The sequence below is a fragment of the Cygnus olor genome, chromosome 1, assembly GCF_009769625.2.
Source record: "Cygnus olor isolate bCygOlo1 chromosome 1, bCygOlo1.pri.v2, whole genome shotgun sequence".
NCBI classification, from domain to species: domain Eukaryota; kingdom Metazoa; phylum Chordata; class Aves; order Anseriformes; family Anatidae; genus Cygnus; species Cygnus olor.
The window spans coordinates 69,422,696-69,431,908 of NC_049169.1; positions in this window are offsets into that span (position 1 = coordinate 69,422,696).

Sequence of the window (9,213 nt, forward strand, 5' to 3'; positions counted from 1 at the left end):
TGTAAACCCACTACACCAAGCAAAAAGTTGCTCTCCATCTCTTTTATGAGCCCCTTTTAAGTATTGAAAAGCTGCAACGAGGTTTCCCTGGAGCCTACTCTTTGTCAGGCTGAATATCCTCAGCCATGTCAGCCTGTCTTCGTAGGAGAGGTTCTCCAGCCCTCTGATCGTGGTCTTCCTCTGGACCCACTCCAACAGGTACACTTCTTTCTGGGGCTGGGAGCCCCGGACTTGGATGCAGTACTCTAAGTTGGTCCTCACAAGGGCAGAGTAGAGGGGGGACAATCCCCTCCCTTGACCTGCTGGCTGCTCCTCTTTTGACACGCCAATCATGTTAAAACTTGGTTTCAGGAATGTGCAGAAGCTACTCAGCTTGTCCATAGAATTCTGGGTTCTACAGAAGATACTGTATTCTGTGTTTGCCTCAGCTACCTAGAAAATACTATTTGTATTACTATTTTTGCTTAGCTCACAATAAGGCCATCCACTTTGGGGTAAAAGTCTGCTATTTTTATTTTAAGCAATACATTAGTTAACAGGGCAAAGGTTTTTTTTTTTTTTTCCACAGATTTATTCGTCATTTTTCATATATGTCAAATAATGTGATTGTTAAATTTTAGATGTGGTAGTTGATTTCTCTGAAATAAGAATATTGATAGTGTAGTCTATATCGTGCTGATTCCAGGACAGTTGTTTTCAAACTGGAAGGGAGATGTATGAAAATCCTTACAGCAGCACTGTTCCCATGATGAGTATCAGAGTAGTGTTGTGTTTGTTTTGCAGGTGATATTAATGTAGTAGAAAAAGTGACAATTTCATTCTATTCACTATAATCTTTTGGTGGTTTGTGTTTTTTTCTGGTGTTTTTTTAATTGCAGCAGGTGAACGAGATGAGAAATAATGTGTAACAGTGAGGGCTTGTTTGAAATAATCAACAGTTACAGAAAAGGTATGACTCGTATTATTAGTTTGGTCTTTTTCCTTTCTGTGGTCATGCTTCAGGAGGGGCTTTAAGTAGAGGCTTTTCTTAGGTAAGAGAGGTTACTTTTTTTTTCTCTAAGTACTTTATGAAAAGGAATTGAAGTAACTATTCCTTTCAGAGTTGAATATGCTTAAAATGTTATGTTATAATTAGTATTGTGACCAAAGTAAAGCCAGTTTGACTCTCCTGAGGATGTTCCTCAGCACAGTTTCTTTGATCTATTTACTTTTAAGCTTTCTTTATGCTAGGCCAGCCCCAGCAGTGTGTATTTAATAACCTCTGCTATTTGGAAGGCGATGAACTTTATGATTCAAGCTTTTCACTTGTCTAACCTGCATGCTTCTGAAGACTTTTCTATTTCTTGAGAATTATTATGGTTTTCTGTCACAGACACAAGGCTGCCAAAATGCAATACACAATTCTGCAAATTTCAAACACAATGACATTTAATTAGGATTAGAGAAGATTTAAATAAAGCAGTAAGGTCATAGTATGTATTTCTCTACTAGGCTTTTTTTCTTCTTTCTGGATTCTTTTATTTCTCTTGTTGTCTAGATTCTTTAGTTGAGCAAATCGTTGGGCTCTGGGCCTGAAACATGTCCTTTAGACTGGACAGTTATTTAAGTTTAGGGACTTGGTGCAGGGTTATTAACTGTTCTAGGCTTTTCCCCTCTCTCAGGGTAGAGGATGATATATGTTACAAATGGATGTAGTCTGATGCAAGTACATCAAGGAAGCTTGCAACTTCCTACACTTTTGTAGCCTAATAGGTGCATCCTCCAAGCATCGTACTTGATGAAATATGTTGTATCCGATCCTAAAACAGATGTCTGTTTCTTGAGGGAAATGCTACTTACGCTAGTTTAGAAGCTGTTAGGCTTATCCAATTTCTTTGCATGCTTCAGATTTGCTTGCAGTAACAGTATAATTTTATAGTCATTTACAGAAAATGAAATGAATTGTCTTAGAAATTATTTGGGATATTAGGAAACTTGTCTGCAATTTCAGATTGAAGGATTGAACTTCTGTTTCTCTTAGCTGATTAAAATTTTGTGCCACTAAATTAGCTGGGAAAGCCAGTTTCACTAAATATGATAAAGGCTTAGACTTGACTTAAAACCAGTTTTAAATTAATGACTCATACATGGGAATTATTTATTTTGACAAAGTTATTTGCTGAAGATTTGATGGCAAACGTACCAGAAAATTGAGACAATATCATGATGCAAAACCAACAAAAAAAATCATACTGAACACAGGGTTCGGTTTGTCAATGCTAGAGAAATTCAGTAGCTCACTAAACCTTGATTTTTGAAAGCAGCTGTTGCAGCGTTCTCTTGATCAGCTTCTAGATGGTCTGTAACATTACTTAAAATTCGTTATAAAATGCACCTTTCATAGTATTGGTATGGATTCACTATCCATAAACTTTTTGAGCCTTTTATGAATTGTACTTAACTGTTGGCATTTACAGCATCTTGTACCAAAGAACTTAATTTTAACTTCTGAATGTAAATTTTGAACTCAGGGATGTGGCTGCCAGGATCAAAGGTAATTTTCTTTTCTGCGGGGAGGGTGGTATTCCTGTGTATACTCTGTCCGTAGATTCTGTGTTATTTTATTATAAGTCTTAGGTACAGTTACAGCTATGTATAAACTATGGTGAATTAAAGAAGCAAAAATGGTTTGTTTTATACAAAGAACAAAAGGAAAGTTTTCCACAGCTGTCTTTGGACCCCTTCTGGCCTCTGTGCAGAAACTCATGTATTACTCAAAGAAATTATAACCCCACTATGTCTGTGCCTATTGGATCACTTTTGTAATAAAATTGTCTTACACATCAGGTAATAACATAAAAAATATTCTATAAGCAGGTTTCTTGAGTAGAAGTTTGTCCCATTGGGCTTCAAGATGTTGAGATCAGGTATGATCCGGGGAAAAAGCAATATAGATATTAGGATACTAACAAGTTTAGATTTTTTTTATAAGTGTGTGCATGTGTATATATATATATATATATATATATATATATTTTACACAAGGTAGAACACATAATATCAGGTACTGTAAGTAACAATGGTATAAGAATAAGTATTTGAGTAATGATTTACAGACCATAAAGACTGTACAGAGGAGATGAGTACTCTGGTCAGCTGGATTCTCTTCCTGGGTACAGAGTATCACTTACTCATATGTCTAGTAAAACTGACCCTTGTAACTCTTGCCTGCAGTTAATCAATCTATTTCCTAAATTTGGGGGTAAGATAGTCAGCTGTGTTTCACTGTGGCAGAAATATGGCAAAGCTATAGAGTGCCTGAATCCCCAGTGGAAAAATAAGACCTTAGTTCAAGCTGAAATTGACTGTGGTCTATACCAGAATATCAGCTGCACTGTGGTGCTGTTCATGCTTCAGTTTTAAAGACCCCTACAGGAATAGAATCTTCAAAATCCTTCTCCTTGCTCTTCATTCCAGACAGTCTAAATCACAACAGAATTCTGCAACCTGTTCTTAAAGAGCCCTCATTCTTTTTTGGTAAACTGGTCCCATGCGTCACTGTGCTTGCTGTTCAAAAATTTTATCCTCATGTCAATGCTCAACTGCTCTCTTGAGCAATTTAAGAATGTAAACTAATTACTTCTTGCCCAGTACAAAAGAAAGGAGAAAACACTATTTTTCCTGCCTTTTTTTTTTTTGGTGTATATTTGAAGAGTAGCTCTTCTCAAACATCTCTCAAATACTTTGGTCACTGGACCCTTCCTTGAAGGCCATGTCTTCATCCATTCTCACAGTGCCAATGACAGCTTTACTTGTTTTTTAGTGTCTGTGTGCTATTAGCTCACAGATGCATAAAAACTTTGTCAGGAAAGATTCAAGGCTGAGTGTATGTGACTTGCTGGTGTCAGTAATCCAGCCTGCAAAGCAACTTTACTGGAGAAAACAGAACAAGTCTATAAAAGCTATGTGAGTAGAAATGCTCGGTTTCTCTGTGCTGCATAATCCTTTCTCAAATACAGTAACCCCAGCAGATCCACACAGTTTGCTCAGTCTTACTAATCTCACATATTCAGGCTTGATTCTTTCTTTAAGCAAGCAGATGAAATAGCTATGCTCATAATATGTCTGATTTCCCTACCGGAAACCCTTCTGGATAGGTATCATTGCTCTCCTGTAAGTGTTTCAAGGCAATGGCAAGCTCATTATTTCTGCCGTGAGATAAATGAGCGCTCATTCCAGTTCCTGCCTTCCTCCAGAGGTTTTATGATGTACTCATGTCCACCCTGGTCTTGTGTGGCTGAAAGCCTGTGGTTATCTTGCACAAGGAAGCTGGCTTAACCCTTGAAAACAAAAGCTGTGCTAGAACGGTTTCCCAGACCACCTAGTTCTTAAAAGCTACCTTCGTGCCCCTCCCACCCCCCCCCTCCCCAACGGTTTTGTGTTCACTTCAATTTTGCATTCACTTATCCCTGGGACCTATTTATTAAAAAGGAATGTTTTTCCCCCATTCCTATCCACACACAAATCCTCCTTTGAGTTGACTATATTAGCTGTGGACTGATGCAGCAGAAAATGAATTCAACAACAACAAATGGTTTTTTTTTTTTTTTGTACAAGATCTCTTCTGTCTTGCTGCAAAATAACACAAGCACTACTGGTGGAATAAGGACTGACGTGGGCCCAAAGCAGGGCAACACCCCAGACCTAAATTAACTGAAGTTCCCATGCGTCATCAGTCTTGGTGGAATCTGACCATTAGTCATCTCAGCTGGATCATTAAATTTCATCCTTGTCCCTCAGCAGAATACTGCAATGGGTTAGGCTTTCTTCTCCAACATGCCTCTGTGACTGTCCTCAATGCTATTTCCATGTGGCTGCCCTATTTTAAGGTAAGGCATCATGCTCTATCTATCTCAACACACCTGCATCACTGGAAACATTGTGCTTATCCCTGATATTTTATGCCATCTATGGATTCATTTCTTCCTAGCTTGAAAGTCATAACTGAGACAGGTCTTTAATGTGAAGCTAGGCTCAGGAACAATAAAAGCAGAAGCTTGACAAAAAGAAAAGAAGACATGAACACCCTGCCTTTTTGGATGCCAGCAAATATCTTTATGCCAAACTAGATCTGCTAAATGGCTTCTAAAATGCTATATTTCAACATAAGCACAACAGTCTCTGTACCTCTATAGTCCTGATGTGCCTTGCACATTGCTTGAAATTTAGGGTTATGCTTTCACATATTTGTTGAATCTGAGTTCAGCTGAGTTACCCTTCTTTGGAAATGAGTGACCAAACAAGCAGCTGAAGCCACATCTCAATTTCCAGCATAGCACCATAATCACAACATGATGCTTCCTTTTTACATCTTTTATGTGGCATTGTGTTCTGAATCCTGTGGGACTATCTCTTCCAAGACAGGTATTTCACTTAATATTCATATGCTCCCTGTGTAATGCAATGTGCTGTGCAATAATGTATGAAGGGCAATATCTTTCATCCTTGCTTTCCAGCTCATTACATCCTAAGAATCACATTCTATTTATAATGGTAACAAAATAAAACCATGTCTAAGTCTGCTGCTGTATAATTTTTCTTATCAAAGTCCTTTTCTCATAAATTCTTGTTTTGAAATACCCAACAACCTTAGAAAGCCATGTGACTCTTTTCCTCCCCTTTATTACTGCCTACCAGAAGTTGGCTCCCACTATTTAAAATGAGACCTTTAGACCATTCATGGTTTATCTAACTCATAATAAGCCAACAGATGAGGCTCCTTAACTCTGCAGCAGATCATGAAACTGTCAGGAGAGAGTTATGCACTTAAGGCATAAATCACATAGTTAATCATAATTAAACCTGTGGAACTTAAGAATGAGTTAAAGGCACAGAACCCCTGTAGCAGCCATTGCAGCTGCTGTTTTCTGCAAATCCATCAGTTGGAGCAAGGTAAACAGTCAAGGAAAAACAAATGCCTTTTTCTTGAACGCACATGATTTTCACAGAATCCTTTAGGTTGGAAGAGACCTCCAAGATCGCTGAGTCCAACCTCTGTCCTAACACTAACAAGTCCTCCACTAAACCATATCACTAAGCTCTACATCTAAACATCGTTTAAAGACTTCCAGGGATCGGTGACTCAACCACTTTCCTGGGCAGCCCATTCCAATGCCCAACAACCCTTCTGGTAAAGAAGCTTTTCCTAATATCCAATCTAAAGCTCCCCTGGCGCAACTTTAGCCCATTCCCCCTTGTCCTATCATCAGGCACATGGGAGAGAGAACCAATTTTCAATACAGAGATGGTTACCTTGAAATCCCAGCTCTAAATAATTTAACTTGCTTTATTCAAAACGTGAGTTGAAGCTGAGGAAATGTGATATATATATTTATTTAAATCATACTTATGAAAAATCATACTTATGAAGTTGCCTGTTCTGCTGAACCCAACAGAGATTGCTTGAAGGGAAAGTCTTCTGGACATTTACAAGTCTAGTAGAATGAATGTACTCATTAGAATAGGCACAGACCTGGGCTCAGAGGAAACGTGCAAGATGCACACGAGTCTTAATTTTGCAGCTGAAATTCAAAATGTAAAAATTCTTGTACTTAGATATTTTTGAGTCTAATATTAAAATTTTGGTTAAGAGGCTTTCCTGTGCCTTTTACCATAGGGACTTGGAGCAAGTGCAGTATTGCTCTATCTGAACAAAACTACAGAAAGCAGGCCTTGGCACAAAAACAATTTACTGCTTGGTTGAAAGGAAGAGAGGGAAATCCAGTTCTGTGCCAGGATAAGGCCAAGCCCATTACCTTTATTTTATGTTTAAAAAAGTATGTGTAAGGAGAAAGGGGGAAGGATGAAGAACAAAATATCAAGAATGAAGACTTGAACCCAAGTCTTCCTTGTCCAGGGTGAGTGCCAAGGTCACCTGTATTATAGATTTCTCTGGTACATTTTTTTAATAACATTTTGAAATAGTTCCATTTTGCATAAACAAACATACATTGGAGAAGAGGGTTTATAACCTCATTGAATCCAGTGGCCAAGGTAAATGGATATTATGTGATGGCTGAGTTGTGGGACCATTTCACTCCGAGGCCCAGGGGCTGTTAGCTGCTTCCACAGGACAGAAGAGGTGCAGTAGGAGGAACTGAGAGCAGCCCACCAGTAGCTAGCAGTAAGGTCAGCCACCTGGCATGTTCACATGAAGGTAACTTCTGTGAGTACAGCTGCTTTTGATAAGGGAAAGGGGAACCTGAAACTCACTCATGCCCTAAGTACTGGACTTTTCTGCTTTTATTCTCCTTGTCCATGTCTCTCACTCTCTGATTTTTCTTTATGACACTTGTTTTGTGCCTTGTACTGTTCCATGGAAATCTTTGCTCATTTATAAATTAGCAGTTTCTGACAAAAAATAAAGTCATTAGAAAACCCTTAATCAAGCTGTTTCCCAGAGAGTGTTCTGTACAAAAAGAGAGAATGCATACTGCTATGCTCTACTCCTTATGGTCCTCAAATCTATTAAAGGTGCCTTGCCATCTGTGAAACATCCTCAACAAGAAATGAGAGCAACTCCAGTTATAGTATAATAATTTCCAGCCTAAATTTTTCATTAATGCTTGCTCTTTTGTCTCCAGATAATTCTGGAAATAAAATCCTTAGTGCAAATACTTCTCAGATATGACAGTTCTGAAATATCTGGATTACTGGTCTGTTTTTTTTTCAGGTAGTTGGATTAGATGAACGCAATGCTGCATTCTAGTTTTCGGTTCTATTTAACATTTTCCATTACTCCTTTCAAAATGTGAAATGCAGACTAGACACAGTGCAAGAAGCAACTCCTTGTCCCCCCCCCCCCCCCCCCCCCATTTTTTTTAGTATGTTTTTAGCTAGTACTTCCCACAAACTCTCTAGCATGTGGAGACCTACCATGTCAGGAAAGGTATGAGAGGACTGAATTCAGTGTGCTTAACTCCTTTGGGGAAAAGAAATATAAAAGTGACAGGATTGATAAAAATGAATCTCACCTTAGCAATATCTAACAAAATTAAAAACAAACAGCAAAACAACAAAAACCAAACTAACATTTAATAAGGACCTACCTTTCTAGAGAGATTTTGCTGGAGCAAAAAGAACCTTTAGGGGACGGTTGAATTTACAGAAATGTAGGGCTTTTCTCTGATGGTCTACAGCACCTGCTGGTGTCCAGCAGATGGTGCTGAGGAAAGCAGATGTTTCTTATGCACAAAAGCAATAGTGGATATTATTACTGGGTATTATTCTCTCAATTGTCCAATGCAATTTTCATTACCACTGCTGCATACAAGCTGAGTGGCATGAAGGAGCCTTCCTCAACCATCAGCCACTGGAGACTGAAAAAAACATAGCTTTGTTCATTAACCAGGTATTGTAACCCTCCCTCAGGAATGTTATGTTCCACTTTTCATTTAGCATACAGTCATAGACCTCTTGCCTATTATAAAACTCTGAAGATAATTATAAGTAATTTAAAAATGCATCAGTTGCACTGATAGTGATTGAACTTGAGCAGTGAACTTGCGTATCACACCTACATTCCCAAACCCCTGGTTTTGCCTTGCACAGACTTAACAGAAAGGTTTTTACCTTTGTTTTGCACTTAGAATGATCTTATTAGCTGCCTGTGGAATATGTCACAGGCAGAGCTGAATAGATTGAAGAATTTGAAACCACTTGTGACATCAAAGGGCGGATGAAGTCACCAGGCAATTGAATCATGTTTGCAGCAGAAGATAAACACTGCAAAATGGTTAAATCCATGGGCCATTTTATCTGCATTGTTTACATCCTACTCTAAAATATTGGGTCCAAAAATACTGGAAGTCTATGATGCTCAAAATATCAGCCTGAAGTGTTTTGTAGGGCTATCAAGTCTCCTATGGATGTAAATGGTATAAAGGTTTCAGCATGAACCAAAGTTGAGAGCATTACAGACCTTGTTCTGTAGCTCCTGATTCAAAGTACTTGGGGGAAAGAGGCTGGGTAATATCCATGTACTTACTTAGAATAGCAACTCTTATATTTGTACCTCAGCCATGGTTAGTCTAATGGTTCATTAATCTACTGGGCTACCCAGATATTTGAGCAGAGTGATCACAAGGCCCATTTTACACCCTGAGAAAAGCAAATACAATGTGCAGTGGAATTAGAGCTACAGAGGAAAGGTCAAAGGCCACAGAAACAAAGTGA